Below are 22,113 nucleotides of genomic sequence, written 5' to 3' on the forward strand. Positions count from 1 at the left end.
AATGGATGGGGAATATGGAGTCCTGGCTATGGTTTCGACCTTCAGCACTTTGGTCAAATGACCAGAAGGTTGTGTTGGGGGAAAGTGAATAGTTTAATGGGAGAAACTATTATTTGTGATGAGAGGGTCTGAGGTACTGTGGAAGGGGTCGGACCATAGTAAGTTTAGTTGGTTCCGTGAAGGTAGGTGGCACCACGGAAGGGGTCAAAGGCTCCAGTGCCGACACAGCTGTCAATACCGATTTCAATTGTTTTGACCTTGGTTCCATGAAAGCCCGGCCTTTAGATGATTTTGTTTCCTGAGAATGTGGAGTGGCTGGGACCAAATGGCTCCTGTTTTTTCTTTTTTCCCAGGAGGTTTTGACACCCCCAACTCAGACAAAGCCTCTGAAAAGGAGAGTTTTAATAGCCCTTTTAGGATCAACTTATTTTGACACTGTGCAATGGTCTGGGCACTAAAACCCTTACAGAGGCCACATGGAGGCTGAATTTCTAAGTGGGGAACCCACAAAAAATAAACGCAGGAAAGATGCCTATCAGAGTTGGGCATCTTCCTGCCACATCTGTCACACTGTTTGAATCTTTAATGACCACTGCTGGTATTCTTTCCCTTCCTCTTTCTTCTCTTTTACCCTTCTTGGTATTCCTCTCATTACTATTGTTGGTACACCCCCCCCCAAATCTTTCTTTATTCTTGTTCTGTTTAACTGCTGTTGTGCATGCGTGTGGTCATGTAAATGGTGGTTGATCACTGTTGTGTTTTCCCCTAGGAATGGCTGATAAAAAAGGAATACCAAGAAGGGTAAAAGAGAAGAAAGAGGAAGGGAAAGAATACTAGCAATGGTAATTAAAGATTACCTGAGTTAAGAGGGAAGGGTGGGGCCTATACCAACTATGGTAATGCAGAAATACCAAAAGGTAATATTAGGTGAAATCAGTACTCACTCTCTAATATAAAGATAAGGAGCAAAGCAACTAAGAAATATTAAAGAGGGGATCAAACATATCAAGAAATATTTAGAAAATATTTAGAAAATAAAGCACTTAGCTTGAGAGCACAGCCTGACACTTCTTGAAACTCTACGTGGCAAATAAGATCTGAAAGGAAGAGAAGCATTATGGGTAGCCTTAGCTAGAGCGTTTCTGGCTGATGCAAGCTTGTTATAAAGGCCAAGTCGGTTCCAAGGATGGAACCGAAACCCAACTGTCATGAATGAATGAAGACTGACATCAGAATGTAGATTGTGTAAAACAGAACTGGAAACAGTCACGCATCTTGTAGCTGGTTGCAATATAGTAATGGCAGGACGACTGTACACTGAAAGGCATAATAATGTGGCTAGATTGTTGCATTGGAGATTGTGCAAACATTATGGTACTGAAGTGGCTGAAAAACACTGGAAACATACCATAAAGCATCACAGAAAATGATGTTTACATCACATGGGATCACCCATTACCAACAGTCCAAAAAAGAAGTTATGTCTTACCATAACATTCCATCTGTATTGTTGATCCTCGTTCAGTCATTACGCATGGGTATCGGTTCCGATCTCGGAACTGAGCCGGCCATTTTCCAAGCTCGCATCAGCTTCAAACTCACGAGCTAAACTCTTACCCACAATCCCCCTCTCCCTGTTACCACAGATTGAGTTTGCAAGTCAAAGAAGGTAGAGGCTACCTCTGGTCAAATAACCTAAGAGAACCAGATGGTGAGATCCACTAGAAACCACAGGAGGGGGAAGAAGAGAGGGTCGTTATGACTGTATGAGGATCAATAATACAGATGGAACATTATGGTAAGACATAACTTCTTTATCTGATATTGTTAATCCTCGTTCATTCCTTACGCATGGGACAGAGTCCCCAACTACCTCTATTCCTTGGAGGCTCTCATGGAAGGACATTCCTGAGCACCATAGAACCGAAAGATGCTCTTCCCCTGGAGGCCAAATCCAATTTGTAATGATTGATCAAGATATGAGGCATAGCCCAAGTTGCAGCTGCACAGATGTCATGTAAAGAAGCTCTGGCATGGAAGGCAGCAGAAGTTGCCACCGACCTTGTTGAATGAGCTTTCATGGTAGTAGGCAACGAGATATTATGTTGTGTGTAAATAAAGGTCACACAGACCTTCAACCATCTAGCTAATGTGACCTTAGCAATGGCAGATCCTAATCTAGGTCCGGAAAAGGCCAAAAATAACTGGTCAGATTTACAAAAGGGTTTAGTCCTGTTTAAGTAAAAATGGATTTGCCTGTGGATATCTAGGGTATGTAGACAATACTCTCCTCTGTTTGAATGATTGGGAAAGAAAACTGGCAATTCATTGGCTTGATTAATGGACATTTCAGAGATCACTTTAAGCAGAAATGACGGATTAGTTCTCAGAGACACTCTTATCTCTATGAAAAATCAAGTATGGACTCTTGATACATAAAGCTTGAAGCTCAGAAATACGTCCGGCAGAAGTAATGGTGACCAAAAACAAGGTTTTCCATGACAAATACTTGAGGTCACAAAAATAGGCTGGTTCGAAAGGTGACATTGTCAGAGCTTGTAGAACTAATGATAAATCCCATGGTTGAATAGGTTCTCTAAAAGGTGGCTTCAGATGATTAACACCTTTTATGAAGGTCTTGCACAATTTATGGGACATAAGAGAGGAATCTTGGACACCCTCGTGAAAATTAGAAATTGCAGCCAAATGAACTCTAATGGTAGAGGCCAATAGACCCGATTGAAAAAGGTCGGCCAGGTAGTCTAGTATTATTGACACTGGTGCTGAAAAGGGGTCTACTTGTTTATCTTTCAGCCAACAGGTAAATCTTTTCCACTTGCTCAGATAAGTAATTCTAGTGGAAGACTTATGAGAAGCAATGAGAATATCACGTACTGGTAAAGAAAGATCATTCTGCCTGGCAATCAGTGGAATTGGAGTAGCCAAGCCGTGAGCTTTGGGCTGTTCAAGTTGGGATGAATCAGGTTCTGTGGATGTGAGATCAACTCTGGTGTTGGATGGAGAATCCATGGTCGATCTAGTAGGTGAGGCCAAAGGAAGGGGAACCAAATCTGTCGAGGCCAATATGGTGCTATGAGGATCACCTTGCTCTTCAACCGACGGGCTTTCTTCAGAAACTGGGGAATGAGGGGAAAGGGTGGAAATGCGTAAAGAAGACCTGAGGGCCAATCGTGGACTAGAGCATCCCTGGGTGACCATACTGAAGGGGGAATCAGGGTGAAGTAGCTGCTGCATTTGTAGTTGGTCAGGGATGCAAAGAGGTCACAGCAAGGATGGCTCCAGTGGTGGAAGATCTCCGCCGCTGTCAAGGGATTCAGGGACCACTCATGAGGTTGAAGAATGCACCTGCTGAGTCTGTCTGCTATCATGTTGGAACTCTCGGGAATGTGCATTGCTAGAAGAAAACGGTTGGTAGCCATCGCCCATTGCCATATCCTCATGGCCTCTCAACAAAGGGGTTTAAGATTTGGTTTCACCTTGCTTGTTGATGTACCAGACCACTGCCATGTTGTCTGATTGAATTGCAATTGTCCCAGACGGCAGCAGGGGATGGAATGCTTGCAATGCCAGAAGCACCGCCCTCAGCTCTAGAGCATTTATATGCATGTGGGTCTCCAGTTCAGACCAAGTGCCTTGTACTGTCTGTCCCTGACATAGCCCCCCACCCCATCAGGGAGGCGTCCGTGGTCACTGTGGCCTTGAGTTGCTAGGGGGAAAAAGGCAAGACCATTGTGAGAGATTGTTTGTCATCCACCAGTTTAAATCCTGTTTGCACATGTGGGTTACTCGAATCATGGCTGAAAGAGGATGCTGAAAAGGATACCATTGGGTGAGCAGTAGCCATTGCAGAAGCCTCATGTGAAACCTGGCCAGGGGAACAATGGTGATGGAGGCTGCCATGGAACCCAACAGCTGTAGAACCAAGTGAGCTGTGGATTTTTCCCTTGAAAGGATTGGAATTAGTTGTTGCTTTATACTTAGAATTCTGTGCTCTGGAATAGCAGCTTTGCAGTTTTTTTGTGTCCAAGATAACCTCTATGAATTCTGTCGACTGAGATGGGGTGACATTGGATTTTTGCCAGTTTATGGTTATGCCTAGCCTTTGAATAGCGAGGAGAGAGTATGACAGGGCTTTTTCCAGTAGATGTCTGGTGGGGGCGGAAGTGAGCCAGTCATCTAGGTATGGAAACACCTGGAATCCTTGAAGTCGCAAGTGAGCTGTGACAACTGCCATGCACTTTGTGAACACTCTGGGGGCTGTAGGGAGTCTGAAGGGCAGTATTCTGAACTGGTAGTAACTGGCTCCCGCAAGGAAGCGCAGAAATCTTCTTGATGGCCTGTCCACTTTTATGTGGTAGTTCACATCTTGAAGATCTATAGAGCACATCCAACTGTCTTTTTCCAAAAACGGGAGGATAGACTTTATTGTGACCATCTGGAATTTTTGTACTTTCACAAACTTGTTCAATACACTGAGATCCAAAATTGGTCTCCAGTCCCCGGTTTTCTTTGGCACCATAAATAGTCTTGAGTAGAATCCGGATCCTATCTGGTCTGGAGGGACTATTTGGATGACTCTCTTTCTTAGCAGCTTTTCTATCTCTAGTGCTGCTTCTTCCCTTTGACTGGGTGGAACATCTGGAAGATTTTTTGAAGGGGCAGGACAAAGATCGAAGGGGATATGATAACCTCTGGTTATAATCCTTTGTACCCAAGAATCGGTGGTGATGGTTAGCCGGGCAGAAGGGTACAGGGAGAAACGTCCCCCAACCACCTCCAGAGGAAAGGAGTTGGGCCGCTCTTCAGGAGCGCTGGTAGGATTGACCAGGGAAAGAATCCCTGGAACCCTGGTTGCGCAGACCCCCTCTGCCCTGAAAGGAGTGTCTTCCCTGTGGTCTCCCCCTCTGCCTCTGGGGAGAATTCAGTCTGTGTGTCATGGAAAGGACCCTGAGATTTCTGGAACCATATCTTCCCACTCTTTTGGTTTCAGGAGAAAGCACGTTGAGGGGAAGAATAACAGACACCTACAGCAGAAAGGGTCTTACCCTCCTGTTAACATCTGGCCAGTGTGCTTTTAACTTTGGGCCCAAACAACGAGGAGGCCTCAATGGGAGCATTAAAGGAAGACTTAAAGGGTTCCACGAAATTGTACAAGCGCATCCAGCTGTGTCATCTCAAGACCGCAGCTGAACCCGCTGCTCTAGCTGTTCCTTCTGATACGTGAGACATCAGTCGCATAGAGGAGTTAGATATAGATTCAATGGTGGCCAGCTGAGAGGCCACTTTGTCACGGACCTCATCAGGCACGGCACCAGCCAAGGTTTCAGAGAGCTCAGAAATCATATCCCTTTGAAGCCTGGTAAAATGTGCCATATAATTCAGGGACCTGATAGCAAAGGTTGCTGAATCAAAGGTGCACTTCCCTATCCTGTCCAGGGCCCTGGACTCTTTGTTAGGTGGATGGACAGTCTGGCTTTCTTCTTCTGACAGATCCTTTTTTATTGCAGCCACCATCACCAAAGCATCCATAGGAAGACCTTTGGACCAATGGGGATCCGAAGCAGGAGGGGACAAAATCTTATCTGGCCTCTGGGGAATAGCTTTGACGGCATCAGGAGCCTTACAAGCATGCTGCACGATGAGCTGGACAAGTTCATCGGCAGGTGGAGTAACCCAGGAGGTAGGGGGCCAGGCGCGAAAGGCCTGCAGGAACATAGATTCCTCAGAGGTCAGATTAGAGGACTGCCAGTCATCTCTCTGTTTCAGGATTTCAAGGATATCACCAAAGGATACCTCAGAGGATGACCAAGGGGATCCTTCCCCCTCATCGAAATCTGTGTCTTCGGTGAGGGACTCCTCTGTGGAGTCCATGTGCTTCCTCTTACACAGACTTTTCCGGTGGACCTCGTCAGTGGGAGAAGCTGGAGAAGACAGCGGAAAAGGGGATTCCTGAGGGAATATGTCCTGCGGCCCTTGCACCCGGTGTCCGCTAGGCGTGACTTGTGAAACCAGTGTACCAGAGGAGGGTGGAGGTATAGACAGTCCGGTATCACCAGCAGCAGCGAAAGCCTTCTCCATCAGTTGGAAGGCTGGTCCACCCGAAGAGGAGTGCATGTCTAGGACAGGGGTCACCCCTCCCCAAAGTGGCTCAGCTTGCCGACCCAGAGTTCCTGGATGGCTGTGGAGCAGCAAACTATGCGTGTCACAACTGACATTCTGGGTCATAGCAAAACTTTCCTGCCACAAAGGCAACTGCGGTTCCTTAGTGAGATCCATAAAGGGGACTGCAAAAGGGGAAGACTGCTATATCCATGGACTTCAAAGGCAATGAAGGAGGAGAATAAGAAGGGGTCTTTGGAGATGGGTGATCACCTCCCAAGGAAGGATAGTTCCTGAGGGGTGGAATACCTCTGGCCAAGAGTACCTGGTCCACAAGATGCAACACATCATGTTCAGAAAGGCTTCTAGTGGACCTCATGGAGACTGAGGGAGAAACAGGCCTGTCCACAGAAGAGACAGACTCGGTGCCCATCTCATCTGTCCACTCCGAAGACAATGGTGCCGAGATAGACTGGACTACTGTTGTCTGCACCAAAGAAGTCATCAGTGCTGAGGTCATGGTCTGCACCGACACAGGGAGCGGTGCCGAAGTGGTTGTCGGTGCCGAAGCTGGAACCGACAAAACTGGAGTCAACAATAAAGGCGTCAGTTCTGAGGAAGCTCTTGGAGCCGACACAGTCAAGGTCTGTGCCAACTGAACAGTCGGTGCCGATACAGTGGTAATAGTCTGAACCAAGGAGTCCCCCGGTGCCGATATATATAAGGTTGCAGGAGAAGACGGAGCCAAAATCACTATTGGAGCCAAAGGCCTCGGTGCCAAAGGTCTAGGCACCAAAAGCGCTGGGGCTGACTGAGTGAGCTCCGGAGCTGAAACTTTAGCCTTTTTAGGTTTTGGTTGGCGGGAGTTCCCAGCCGGGGATGAAGGCAAAGATTTAGCCTTAGTAGGAACATCCAAGATTTTCTTATGGGCTCTAGGAGGGGTTGAGGCCTCTGACCCAGAAATAGCTTCTGAAAGGAGAGATTTAAGAAGTCCCCTCAGTAACAGCTTGTTTTTCCTTTTCAACAAGGTACTATTAGAAAAGTTCTCACAAATAGTACAGGGTGGGTCAACAGACAAATGGGAAGCTCCCAAACAATAAACACACAAAGAGTGTGCATCAGAAGTAGGTAATTTGTGTCCACAATCAGAACACCGCTTAAACCCCGGACTACCTTTTTTATCTGCCATGACAGCAAATTAATTAATAGAAAAGATACCAGCAATGGTACAAGAGAGTACCTGAAGGTATGAGAGAAAAAGGAAAAGGATTACCAACTATGGTAAAGAGAGAATACCTCGCGGTAAAAGTGGTAAAGAAAGAAGCAGAAAAACCTAAAGACATTATGTACGCTAGATGCAATAGGGTAAGAGACAATAAAATATGAACTTTTCTGACAGAAAAGTAATCTGTAAAACTATTAAACAACAAATGACTGTACTTAGCTCAAGAGAAATAGCTTGACATGACCGAATGGCAATGCGGCAAACGAAATCTGAGATAACAGGGAGAGGGGGATTGTGGGTAAGAGTTTAGCTTGAGAGTTTGAAGCTGACACGAGCTTGGAAAATGGCCAGCTCAGTTCCGAGGTTGGAACTGATACCCATGCATAAGGAATGAACGAGGATTAACAATATCAGATCAATAGATGCAAGAAAACTAGATATAGTAGTCCATGAAAAGAAGACAAAAGTAGCATTGATTATTGAAATTGCTGCACCCAGCGACTACAGTGTCTCATGCCAGGGAGGCAAAAAGTCATAAAATACCATGATTTGCAGGCAGAAATGAGGGCAATGTGGGAGAAAGATACACAAATAGTTCCAGTATTAGTAGGAGCAATGGGTGTCATAAAAAGAGTTTACAATCGTACTTAAATATGTTGCCAATACATGTAATTCCATATGCACTGCAGAAGGAGTCATTGCTGGGAACATTGCGGGTGCTGCGAAGAGCACTTTTGGCTAATGTCAAAGACTGAAACAATACTAATTTCATGAACTTTTATTGTACTTTGACTTAAGAATGGTGTCCATTCCTGCCAGGGTATTAGAAACCCAAAAGACTTGGAAAAATTAAAAAGAGAGAGTAGGTAAGATTTTGTGCCTCCCTTGCTTGGGGGGAAAAATAAAACCAAAAAAGGTTTATCTTTGGTTTTACACTTTTTGGGGGGGAGAGAAAAACTTTGGGGGGAAAACATGAAAGCCCTCAACCCCAAAACTAAAATTTGAAAGTTGTTGGTTGGGGTTCGGTTTGGGGAGGCCAGGGGGAACAAACTTTTGGTCCACCCTTAACCCTTTTTTAACCCCCAAATTTAGGAATTTTGAAAAGGGTTTTTGAGAAAAAGTTTCAGGAATTAAAGGGGGAGGCCCGGGAGAAAAATCCCCAAACCCCCTTTGAATCCCCTTCCCAAACCCCCCTTTAGAACCCAAGGAAAGGGAGGAACACTTTAAATTTTCCCGAAAATTTGGGTAAATTCTGAAAAAAACCCCCCAATTGAAAATGTCCCAGCTACTAAAATTTCAGAGGGGGACGGAAGACCAAACCCCCCCAGGGTTTTTTTTTCTTCAGGTTTTCCCCCCAGACCCCTTCCCGGGGACCCCCTTAAGAAATCTGGGAAGGAGGAAGGGCCCCCCCACTAGAAAAATCCCCGGGGGATACAAAATTTCCCGGAAGGGAAAACCCCATGGTCCAATTTGAAATGGGCTTTTGGGGACAAGGAAACTTAAAAAAAGGGGTTACTGGGCCCACCAACCCTTCCTTCTTAAAGGGAATTTTCTTCTTGACCCTTTCCTTTTCCCGAAATTTTTTACTTTCCCCTTGGGGACCCCGTCAAAAAAGTTTTCAAATCATAGGGCAGTGTCTTTAAAAGGCCCCGAAAATTTTTATTGACCCAAAACCCCCCCAACCGACAAAATTACCCCAAAAAACAACCCCACGGTCCAAGGGGTTTTAAAAGGTCATGGTGGTGGCGGGACAAAAAACCCTTTTAAAAAATCCTTCCCTTCCCTTACCGCCGGGTCTTTTGGAAAATTGGCCCGGTTAAAAGGAAAAACCTTTTTGCTTTAATTTTTACCCCCTTTTTCCATAAAAAATCAGAATTTTTTGAATTTTCAAAACCCGGTTTTCAAAAGGGCCACATGGGGCTTCCAAAGGGGGGCTATAGGAAAAGTGTCCTTTCAGAAAAGGTTGGGGTTTCCCACTTCCCCCCCCAAAAGGGGGCCAATTTTCCAAGATTCATGCCAAAAGGGGCACTAAGGGCCCAAAGGGGCCCAGACTTGCAAGGGGTTTTCAGGAGACAAAATTCCGGTGGGGGTTGTTACCCTTCCCTTTTTTAAAAATTTTTGGGGTTTCTTTTTTGTTTTGGTCAAATTAAACCCCATTTCCCTGGAAAAGGTGGAAAAACTCCCTTTTTGGGTGGGGAGTATTTTTTCCACTCCCTTTTTCCACCAAGGCCCCGGGGTTTAAAATGTTTGGCAGGGTACCCCGGGCCCCCTTTTAGGGCACAAGGAGGTTTTCCTTTTAGGGGGGAAGGGGAAAACCCCCCAAAGATCCTGTTCCCCCTTTCAAAAGGCTACAGGGCTCCCAAAAGTTTCCCCCCAAAAAAAAAGAGGAATCCAAAAATTTTACCCTTTAAAAATTTTTTTAAAATGAAAAAACACGGACCCGGGGGCCCCCCAAATTCCCAAGGAAACCCCCAAATATCTTGAAAAAGTTTCCCCGGCAAAAAAATTGGTGGCAGGCCCGTCACCCTTCCCTTTTTTTTTTGGGGAAATAATGTTAAAGGCTCTATAGGTTTTTCCCGGGTCTTTAAACCCCCCATTTTTTCCAAAAGGCAAACCCAGAAAAACCCCCATTTAGGTGGGGGGGCCCGAAAAATTTTGCCCTGCCCGGTTACCACAGCCCCCGGGGGATGGGGTGGGGGCATTTTCAGGAAAAGGAATTTCCGGTTTTTTCCCCTTTTTGACCCAAATTTTTTTTAACCCCCCCAAAATAAAATCTTTTTGTTCACACCAAAACTCCCTTAAGGGGAATTTTACCAAAAGCCTTTGGTTTCAAAAACAAAGGGGGGAAAGTCAAAATTGGAACCCTTAAAGTTGGAATTTTCCCAAAGTTTTAAACAACACAATTTCCCGGGGTTCCAAATTTTCCAATTTCAAAGGCAAGGCACCCTCCCAATTTTCTCTCTCCCATAGTCCCAAAATTTTTACAAGTCCCCTTTCTAGGGTTCCCGTTTGGGAGCCCCTTTACCCTAATTCCCCCCGGGAGTTTCCCAAGAAGCTCTTCAATTTGGGGCCTCCAGGGCTGTTTTTTTCCCCTTTTTTCCCCCAAAACCCCATTTTTAAAAACCAATTTTAAAACAAAAAACCTATTTTATTTTGGCCCGGAAAAATTTGGGTTTCCCCTTTTTTGGGCCCAAGGCCCCCTTGTGGGCCCGGATCCAATCCGGATGGGGTTTGGGGGGTTTTCCCCCGGGAAAACAAATCCAAGGCCCTTGGTTCCCCTTTGAGGCCAAAAAAATTTGCTTCCCCAGAAAAAAGGGGGGGTTTTAGGTTTCCCATTAACTGCCCCCAAGGGGCTTTTTCCAAAGGAAAAAGGGTTTTTTTCCCCGGTCTCAAAAAAGGGGGGAACCTTTTACCCCCTTAATTAAAGTGAGAATATTTTCAAATGGGAGCCTCCAAGCTTTCTGAAGCCCCAATGCACAAAATTTCCTTTGGGAAATTTTTCCCTTTATTTCCCCCTCAAAACCCCGAAGGGGGGATTAAATTTCCCACCCTTTTAAAACCCATTGAACCGGAAAAGGGTTTTTCTTCAAAATTTAAATCAACCCCTTTGAGCCAGGGACCCCATTTAATAAAAAATTTTTTTAGAAAACTTTACCCTTTAAACCCCTCAGGGGAATTCAAAAATTGCCCTTTTGATTTCCCCAACTGTTTTTCCCCTCCCTTTTTCCCCCAATCCCCTTTCTGGAAAAATTGGGTTAAAACCCAAATAAACCTCCCTTGACCTTTTTTTCCCCCGTTCCAAAAGGCTTGGGTTTCCCCCTTTTTGGCCCAACCAATTACCCTTTGGGTTTGGAACCAAACTTTAAAGGGGCCGCTGTTTCATCCCAGGGGTTGGTTTTCCAAAACCCCTTTTAAAAGGGTTAAAATTTACCGTTTTTTTATCCAAATTTTGAATTGCCAGGGAAAATAACTTTTTCCCCAGTCAAAAATTTTCTTCTAGCCTTTTTTCCCAATTTAGACTTTTACCCGGAAAATTTTATCCCTTTAAATAACAAATTTTTAAAATTTGGGCTCCAAAGGGAAGGGGGATCCTTTTTCCCCTTAAAAAGGGGTTAGGGAAAACCTTTCAATTTTCCCCCCAGGTAAAAAGGAGGGGCCTTCCCGCTTCTAATGTGAGCCACTTTGGGCTTTTTTTTCCCAAATTTTCCCTTGGTTTTTGATTTTTTTCCTTGATATCCCACCCCCCCCCTTCCCAAAACCTTTTTGGGGGAAAAAAAACCACCCCTTTTGAACCCCTTGAACCTTATTTATTTTCTTGGGGAAACTTGACCAAGGGAAACCCTTTGGGGGCCAGCCAGACTGGTGGAAAACTTTTTTTAAAGCTTTATTCCCGGGAAAAAAACCCAAGCCAAAAAGAATAAAACGAAAACAAGGTTTTGGTAAAAAACCCCTTTTTTTTTTTTTTCCCCCAAAAGGACTTTGTAAACCCCTTTTGCCCAAATTTGGGGGGCCAAAAATTAACCTTTTTTTTTTGGTTTTTCCCCCTTTCCCAAACCCGTTCCAAACAAAAGGGGGATTGGGGTTTTTTTGGGAGGGGGCTTAGTTTTTTTTAGTTAAATCTTCAAAATCCCCGGTTTCCTTCCTTTTCACTCCACTAAACCAAGCCCGGGTTTAAAGGTTTACCTTGTTTAAAATGGTTTTTTAGAAAATTTCTCTTTTGGGGGGTTTTCCAAATAGTTTTTTCCCTTTCAGAAAAAACAAGGGTCCCCCCCCCACCAGATCCCGTTTTAAACCCGTGCCCTTTTTTTTCCGGGTTGGGGATGCTTTTTAGCCCTTCTTCCTACCCCCCCAAACCTTTAAAATTACTAATTCCCCAAAATTTTGGCTCCCGGGGAAAAACACATTTTTCTCTTAAAGGTTGGGTAGGAATAAATTCCTTCCTGGTTCCTCCCAAAATGGGGGCAAGGGGCCCCTTTCCCACTTCTTAGTTTAATTTACAAAATAGGGAAAAGGGTTTGTTCCCCTTTCCCAAACCTTTTTTTGGAAAATTTTCATTTTACTTGGGAACCCAAAAACCCCCCAAACCCTTTTTAAAGCCCGGTGGAAAAACTGTCCCGGTTCTGGGAAAAGGGCGTTTTTCAGGGGGCCCCTTTCCGCTTTTTATTTTCCACGGGGTTTTTCTGGGGAAAGGGCCCCCTTTTTGGGTTTTTTTTGCCCCGAATTTCCCCGGTTTCTGGGGCAAAAAAATTTTTAAACACCCGAATTTTTGGTTCCAAAGGAAAAAAACCCTTTTTTTGGGAATTAAATTTTCCAAACAGTTGGGAAAAGGTTTTGGTTAAGGGCCTAACTTTTTTTTTGTTTTTTCCCCTGTTAAGGGTTTTGAAACCCCCGGCCCTTATGGCCATTATCTTTTTTTTGGGGCCCAATTTCCTTTTCAAACCCTTTTTTTTTTTACCCTTTAAAATTCCCCTTGAAATTGCAGGAAATCCGGTTCTTTCCCCTTTTTTCAGTTCTTTTTAGAGGTTTTCATTCCTTTGGGGCAAACTTCCCCCCCCTTAACCTTTTTTGGGATTTAAAAAAAACCTAAAGACAATTTTTTTTTAAAGTTTTTTTTTTTACCCCAGGCCCCTTTTTTTTTTGGGGGGTTTTTTCTCAAACCCAGGAATAAATTTTTTGGGGGGTTTTTGGGGGGGGTTTTTTTTAAGCCCAAAACCCATTTCTTTTTCCCGGGGATTTTTTTCTTTAAAGGGGGGCCAATTTTTCTTTTTGTTTTTTTCCCCTTTTTGGCCCCCCCAATTTTTTTTTAGGTTTTTTGCTTTATTTAGGAAAAAAAATTTTATTTTCCAACCCAAGGGGGCTTGGGGGTGGGCCTTTCCTTTCTTTTTGGGGGGCCTTTTTCCTTTTTTCCCAAAAAAAGGGTTGGACAACCCCCCCCGTTCCAATCTTTTGAAGCTTGGGGACCTTGGCTCTTTTTTTAGGTTTTTTTTTCCCCAAATTTTTTAAAAACTTTACTAAGGGATTTTTTTTTTAACATTTTTTTGGAAAAATTTTTGGGTTTTTTTAAAGACAAGGAGCCCCGGTTTTTTGAAAAAAAGGGAAAAAAACCCTTTTATGTTTTTTGGGGGTTTTTTGAGGGCTTTCCTCAGCCTTCCCCCTCCCATTCTGGTTCTTGGACTTTTATACTGACCCTATAGAAAAAAAGTGCAACAGTGATACAGGACATAGTACAGTTGTGTAAAATCTTAACATAACAGTAGATGTCCTTCTCTTCACTGTTGCAGTACTCACTCACTCCTTCCAACCCCCTCTTGTTTGTCTTGCTCTTTGTTTTGGATTTCCTTCTGGTTGAGGGTCTCCCCTTTCTCTTCTGCATTTTCTCATTCTGGATGTGCATGGATTCTTTTTTCCTATGGATCCTGTTTTCTGCTGGGGCAATTCTGTTCTAGGTAACTGCGTCCATACCTCACTTTATGCTTTACATTCTGTGCAGGGAGCATATCTGTGATATACAGTGCATGGAAGATCATAAAACTTTTTTATACTGGCCAAATGTCAGGCTGCGCTGGACGGACATTCTTCTCTTCACTGTTGCAGTCATTTCCATAGAAGCATGTCCCACCCAGGGCAGCCCGATGCTTTGCCAGTATGGAAAAGCTTAAAAAATGAAATGTTATATGTATGTCACATTTATGCTGCTGCACAGAACATAGGTCATAAAAGGGCTAAGTATTTGTAACCACACAGAACTGAATTGACCAAGAAGGGAACACTCTCCATAGGACGAAGTCCATGCACATCCAGAAGGAAAAAATACAGAACAAACAAGAGGCAGTTGGAAGGGGGGAGTGAATACTGCAATAGTGAAAAGAAGGATATCGACTGTTACGGTAAGATTTTACATAATTGTACTATGTTCTTCTATACTAGTGTTGCAGTATTCCACATAGAAGGAAGAGTAATAAAGCTCACAAAACAGAATGGGAGGTGGACATCTGCAAAAAGCCCTCCATAAACCTGCCTAAAATGGTCTCAGCAAAACCTGGTCTGGCCCTAGAAACCATATCCAAGTTATGCTTAGTACTGTGGGCTGTGCAGTGGCATAATAGTTAGCGTTGTTGCCTCACAGCAAGATTTTCTTTAGTTCGACTGTCAGATGGGACGCCTACTGTGTGGAGGCTGCATGTCCTCCCTACGTTCATGTGGGCTTCCTCCTATGCTCCAGTTTCCTCTCACATTACAACAATAAATGCACTTGAGCATTTCTCCCCGGCCCTGCTGAAAATAGGTCCCATTCACATTTGTCGAAGTTTCATGTTCTAACGCTATGTGGTCGAATCCAATATGTTCGGTTAAAACTTCAAATATTTCACTGAGATTCCATATAAGGGAAGCTCTTCCTGCAATGTAGCAATCTGCAGTTGGCATACGGCAGTGCGTGGGGCAGGGGCTTGTCTCTGCTTACAACTTTCAGGGGTAAGTTTTTTGTGTTTTTAATACATTGATCTTTAAAGTTCAACATATGGTATCGTCTATATGGTGTCTGAACTTTAAAAGTTCAACAACGTATTGAGTAGACCCCCTGAAAATAGACAATTCTATTTCCACTTTCCTGGTTAACAAATGTTAATTAAAAAATAAATAAATAAGATCAAAGTAGCAGCTTCAAGGATGGAATTGGTGTACAACCCCTTGATGAAGGCACCAGAATAGAAAGCCTTATTGGAATGAGCTCTGACAGAAGAAAGCAGAGATTTGCAATGAAAAGGCAATGGCCTTAGACATCCAGGAGGAGAGTCTTAACAGCCAAATTTGAAGACCTGGAATGAAAAGAAACAGAAAGCTGATTAGACTTGCTAATAGTCTTAGGACGACCTGATACCACTTGACCCATCTGCACAAATCCATAAGGTGCAGAGCCTCACCAGCAGGTCTGAGGAGAAGAGGAAAAAAAAGGGTGTTGTGCCAGCTGATTAACGATGTTTTAGACAAACTGACTAGACATACCATTGAAGCTTCTGCATATGCAGTCAGCAAAGGGAATCTTTGGAATAGAAGAGGCCAAAATCCCAGGGCCTGAAGAAAATCTGTGACTGTCATTGTAGTCAGAGGAAGGACAGACTGAAAGAAGTCTGTCAATGACAATACCAGGCCAGCATTGGCACTGTTTCAATCCTGCATCCCAGATACACATGACCCTGAGAAGGAGTCAGGATGGACTTTTGCAAGTTGATAGTAAACCCCAGACATTGAAAAAGAGAGTTGGTTAACTGCACATCATGTAACAATCGACTGAGAAGACAACTGAACCAACAGGTTGATCTAGATATGAAAAAAATCTGAATGCCTTGGAGCCTGCATAAGGCAGTCACAGGAGCTAGGCATTTTCTGGAAATCCTTAGGGCAGTAGAGTGGCCAAAGGGCAAAGCAGAAAACTGAAAATGAGAGGAAGAGACAGAGAAATCTAAAAACTTCCTTAAAAGAGGGTGAATTAGGATATGAAGGTGAGCATCTTTCAGATTCAAGGCCATAGAAAAGCCTGCAGTAATAAAAGAGAAAACAGAGTTTGAAGAGTAAGCATCCAAAAAGAAGGGATATCTCGGGAAAGGTATTGAGCCATGAGAGATCTAAATTATATCTCTAAGTGACCTCATTTGGAGGAACCAGGAACATCCTGGAATAAAAAAAAAATCTTCCCCTTGTGAAGGGTGGAGCAGGTTGAATGATTTCTTTGCTAAACAGGGCCCCTAGAACCACTGAGAAATGAGGAAGTTGAGGATCTGTGGAAAAAGGAGGGTAACATTTCCATACCATGAAGTAACCCTGATTTGTGACAGAAAGAACACAAGAGTCTGAAGTGCTGAGACACCAATTTGGAAGACAAAGGGAGAGCCAAAGGGACAAAGGAATATGACCTACAAGAAGTGGGGGGGGTTGTCAAAGAGAAGCAGGCTTATCAGATAAAGGAGGCTTCTGGACAGCAGAAATCTGAGAGGCCTTAACAGATGGTTCCTGCCTCTCACCCTTCCTGCCCCTAGAGGCCTGGCAGTGTTGCCTACAAAAATAATTCCTCTGGAACTTATAGGGTGGCTTTAGGGCCATTAAGACAGAAATCAAACCTTGAGTAAACTCTTTCCATTCCCTTTGATTATCCTTAGGTCGACCAAATCATGCTTCAGTTATTTATCTTGGCTTTGTATCAGTGTAGTACCTCGCAGGATGTGCATTTAGCAAGTCCCACCTAAACAATGCCTACCATGCAGCAATTTGTGAAGTTGTGGTTAAGAAAATTAATATTCATATAGCCAGCGGTATGAATATTAATAAGATTCTCAAACTATACTCGAAGCAGAAGGATCACTACTTACACCGCTGCTCCCTTATGGACTTCCATCATTGTTGGGCTCTGCCTGACCTACCTTACCTGGACAAGAGCTCTTAAGGCCCTGTCACCATCTACCCAATACTCCCTTATGGACTTCCACCATGGGGGGCTCAGCCTGACCCACCTCACCGGGCAGAAGCTCTCCAGGCCCTGCCACCATCTGCCATATGCTCCCTTATGCATTTCTGTCATGGGGGCTCTGCTTGACCCCCTTCTTCTGGGTGGGAGCTCACCAGGCTCTGCCACCATCTGCTTGATGCTTCCTTATGTACTTCTGTTGTGGGGGGCTCTGCCTGACCCCCTCACATGGGCAGGAGCTCTCAAGACCCCCCCGTCATCTGCCCTCTGCTTCCATCCAGGCCATCCTTTCAACCCAACTGAGAGACCTACTTCCCTGGCTGTGGTCCCCACCTTGCCTCAGGGGATCCCGTAACCTCCATATGTCCTGGAGGCTGTTTAATCGGGCTGGATCACACGTGCCCTGGAGCCTGTCATGGGAGTTTCCCTCCAATCCCGTCCAGCCTTGCAGAACTGCCCTCTGCTGCCCTGGGGCAGATCCACTGTCATCAGGGCTTCCCCCCTCTCTTTTCCAGTCCAGAGCCTCACGGCCAAAGTCTCCTGCAAGTCTCCTGCAGGCTGTTTGGGCCAGATCCCCATGCCCTGGAGCCTCTCATGGGAGCTTCCCTCCAATCCTGGCCAGCCTTCTGAAACTACCCTCTTCTGCCCTGGGACAGATCCACTGTCATCAAGGCTTCCCTACTCCTCTTTTCCCAATCCAGAGCCTCACTACCTTTGTCTCCCGCAGGCTGCCTAAATGTGCCAGATCGCATATGCCCTGGATCTTTTCAGGGAGCTTCCCTACGATCCCTACTTGAATTGTGGAACTCTCCTTGGCTGCCTTGGGGCAGATCTTCTCTCATCAGGACTTCCATATCCCCCTCCTTTCTGATCCAAAGCATCAAGGAGGACTTTTTAATTTTTCAGGACCACCCTCAGGTATGGAGCGAGGTTGGACACCCTCCACCCAAGAAGGAGACCTCCCAACCCATCCAATTTTCACCACTTCCTCCTTTCCAGAATTTTGTCCCAGAGGGGGTACAGTCTGGACTCTAACCAGAGTGGAAATCTTCCTGGCCCGGCCAATTTCCATTGCTTTCTCCCTGTCCCAGAGTGGGCACAGTCCGGACCCTTTCACCTGGGCTGAAGCCCTCCCAGCACAGCTAATTTTCACCAATATCTCCCTTCTGGACTTCTGTCCCAGACAGGGCACAGTTTGGATCCTCTCACCATTGCAGGAGCCCACCTGGCCACTTTCCACACTTGTATCTGGCCAAGAAAGCACCTTTCCTGGCTTACACATCTCCTACAGGAGGCTGTCTGATCAAAGCCCCTCAGGGGAACTTCCCTCTGATCCTTGCAGCCTTGTGGAACTCTGCTGGGCTGCAACACTTCAAAAACTCTCTCATCTGGACTTCCTGTGATGCAGGTTAATCAGCATACCTGTCAATTATTTATGTAGTCCATGCCGGATAACTGTCAGTCATGGCGGCCACACCCACTTCTTTGCAGAACAAGATGAGTGGTACTACACTGGTACAAAGCCTTTATGTTTTCTTTTGCAGGATATCAGCCCTAACACATAACTAGAATTTCCAACCCTTCGTGAGATTTGATAAGAGAAACCAGAACTTTCTCCTTGAGCAATATTTGTGGATTCCATCTAGGACCCTCAAACCTTATCAACCACAGTTGCCCCTCAAACTCCAGAGCAGACACCTGCAAAGCATCAGATGAGATGTGAAAAGACTGATCCATTCCGGCCTCTGGTGGGGTCATGGCAGAGAAACCTGATGTAGATGTTGATCAACTCACAGAGCTATTACCTGCTACTACAGGTACATCCATTGCAAGCTGGACAGCTGAAGAATTAATTCAAGACTTCTTGGTCATCTTTTTACTTAGCAGGAGTATCTTGAGTTTAAAGGATTCTGCCATAGGACCCTGGGCTACATGTTTAAGCCATTGGATCTCAAGATAAACTACCAGGGAAGGCAAACAGCTTCTGAGTGTCTTAGGCACCAATGCCTTTACAGATACTACAAGAGGTATGGTCACGGGAAGCAGCCCAACAAAAAAAGACAATGTTTGTGACAATCCTTATGGGGAATACTCCTCCCACACTGACATTTTCCCTTATTGAACAGTATAAGTTTTAGTTAGCAAAATAAAATACAAAACCAAGAAAAGTAACAAGAAAAAAAAAACAACAGGGCAGTTATCTGGTGTTGCTAAGTATTCAGTGCAGCAATAAGGTGTTCAGACTAACTGGCAAAAGTGGCATTCGAACTAGTAGCAAAGATGTTCTGGTGGTTATTTGTCCCCTTTTATACCCCTACCTTCTGCAGATACTTACATAAATGTGACATGCATCCAAGATGTTTTATGTTTTTTGCATTCGGCTGGAAGTTAGGGCACCATACAGGTTCAGGCATCCATTTGTAATAGAATATACTGCAACAGTATTAAGAAGAAATGTAGCACAGGTAAGATTGCTTGTACTAACTCTCCCGGAGTTCAATAAAATATGTAAGGGTAATGCTTATTCTTACGTACGGTGAATCTAGATGTCCAATGCAGCAAATGCGCCTTGCATAATAATCATAGAAGAATGAGCTGCTGTAGAAACACCTACGGACACAATCCATGGAATATGGGAGTGCAGAGGCCCGAGTCATATCCAGTGCTTGCAGTTAACATATAAGAGAATTTAATATAGCTTTGAAAAACAAAACAGCAGGAAACCATAAGGAAGTGTGATCCACGTTGGCTAATTACGCAGTACCCTCTCAACTGTACGAATCTTTGCAGAATGTCCAGATGTTTGGAGAGCACTAAAAAATTAAATAACAAAGTAATGACAGACATTTGAGTTGTAGACCATCATACCCTTTATAAATTCATGCAAATTACAAACTTATTCTTCCCCATCGGCTTGCTGACTTTAAAGGCAGCTCATGTAATAACTGTCCCTATTTGTACCGCGTATTACTTTGAAAGATAAAATAAAATATATATATATATATCAACACTCCATCTGACAAGTTTAAGTGCCAGCTGAGTGGAGTGTGCGTTGTTGCAGCTGTGCTCCAGCAACCCAAATATCTAGAAAAGAACTAAATCAGAAATATATAAAGTAAAACCTTGAAACCAAAATGAGTGGCAGTAAGTTAGAGCTTTCCACTTTGCGTACGAGGCATTCGTAGTTTCTAGCTATCAGTGAGTTTGTTCACTTTTACATATGAAAGCTGTTTGTAAAGTCCGTATGTTTTAATGGTAGGGTAGTAAAATATTAACATGAGTCCAGGGTAGTGTGGCCTGGTCCAAAAGGGTAGGTGTCAGTCCACAAAGAGATGTAAGAAACCAGCTTATGAACACAGAAGATATCTCATGTGCAGTCACTGAGTATGTATTGCAACACCTTCTTAGAATATCAGGTAGATAAACATAAAATTACTAACATGTCAGTAATTATGAATCAATCCCCTTAAAGGCTGATAGTCTATGAAATAAAATTTGAGCAATGCTAAACGTGCACAGCTATCTTACCTCTCAGGTGTAAGTGTTATAGAAATGTAAATTCTAAAGCAATGGTGGCCCAGGTACATCTCAAAGAAATACACAATTGTGGTAAGGAAGGTGACCTGTGCAGAGTTTACCAGAAGCTCCCAGCCATTCTGTGTGCCGCAAATTGGGTGAGCCTGATGGGTTATGGGCTGTAATTCCTGCCCTATGAGGGTTTAAATGGGGCTGATTTTCCCTTATACATAGAAAGTCATTGGCCGTTTGAATATGCTGAGCTAAACTAAGCGACCACACAAATATTACTTACCCAGGTTGTGGCAGTGTTTAAGGGTCATGTTGAGTACTGTTTCTAATGGGCAAATAAGCTAAATATATATCAATAAAAGTGTCAGTACCTTTCAATAAAACTGAAAACCCCAGACTGTTGTGTTTACTTTGCTTTTGGTGGTATGCATCTAAATGTGTGCAGGTTCTGCACATCAAACCCAAAAATTAAATAATTGAGGCTCATCTGACAAAGATTGTGGAGTGGTATAAAAGGAGATTAACTATATGAAATGTTCCATGCACCAAGATTTGATCCCTGAATAGTAATGTTGTGTTAACCATTGTTTCCCAGACTGTAATATGTCAAAGTACTTTGTATAAGAACTATCTGCAGTGCATGAATGTCAGAATTACAAGCTCAGATGTACAACCAACAGAGTATTAGGCAGAAAACAGTCAAACAAGACACAGGAGTTCCTCAATAGCTCAGTGTGATGAAGCACAAACATGTACTCTTTTGCACAAACAGACATGGTTCCAATCCCAGGAGTGGTAGTAAGCTGCATGCATAATTTCACCCAGGAATACATGAATATGGGTAGAAACAGTCAGGTAGTGTTAACAGACGTTTCCTCCATGGGTCTGCCAGGTAAAAAAAGGTACGTATTAGCTGTAAGACGTCTGCACTTACACACTGTGTACAACACCCACTGTCCAACTCCAAGGCTGCAGATGACAGCAAAATAAGTACATACTCCAGGATAATCTCCTCCAAAAAATGTCCCCCAAGTGTCACGCTGTCATGGCCAGTGGTCATTTCTGCCAACACCCAGGGTGACCGAAAGAAATCAAGGCAGAGTATGGCAGTAGCACAGACGCACACAGTATGAGTGCACATATGTAACCTTGATTATGTGAATATGGTTAGAAACAGTCAGGTAGTGTTAACAGACATTACCTCCATAGGTCTGCCAGGTAAGAAAAGGTATATATTTGCTGTAAGAAGGCTGTACTTATACACTTTATATAACACCCACTAACCCAACTCCATGGCCATAGTTAGATGTAAAGTGAGGTCATACCTACAGAGTAATGAGTAGAGTAATTATCATTACAGTTGTGAGCAATTAAATACTATGCAGTTGTTAACTGATCTCTCTCTCTCTCTCCCCATCCTGTCTGCACCAATAATCTATACACATAAATCAATGGGTATGTTTTTCGCCAAACCTACTGTTGGGACATGTTCCCTATTGTTCTACAAATATTTAAACATTTGATTATTAATTTTTTTTTTCCTTTTTTGGGTGTTGTTATAATATTTATTTTATTTATTTATTTATTTTACATTTGGTAACGGGGGTGGTCCGACTGGATACATGTCCTTTTTTAGCGGCGGCCCGGGGTGAACAGCTCCAACAGAGTTACATTGATAATTAGGTACAGTAAATGAGCTGAAAGAACTTAACAAAAAAATAGGCTATTTACATACAAGTACAAGACTGCCATTACTATTTCTGAGATTACTACAAATGTA

This window comes from Protopterus annectens, chromosome 8.part0 (assembly GCF_019279795.1).
Source record: "Protopterus annectens isolate FY-2018-M chromosome 8.part0, PAN1.0, whole genome shotgun sequence".
Classification (NCBI taxonomy): Eukaryota; Metazoa; Chordata; order Ceratodontiformes; family Protopteridae; genus Protopterus; species Protopterus annectens.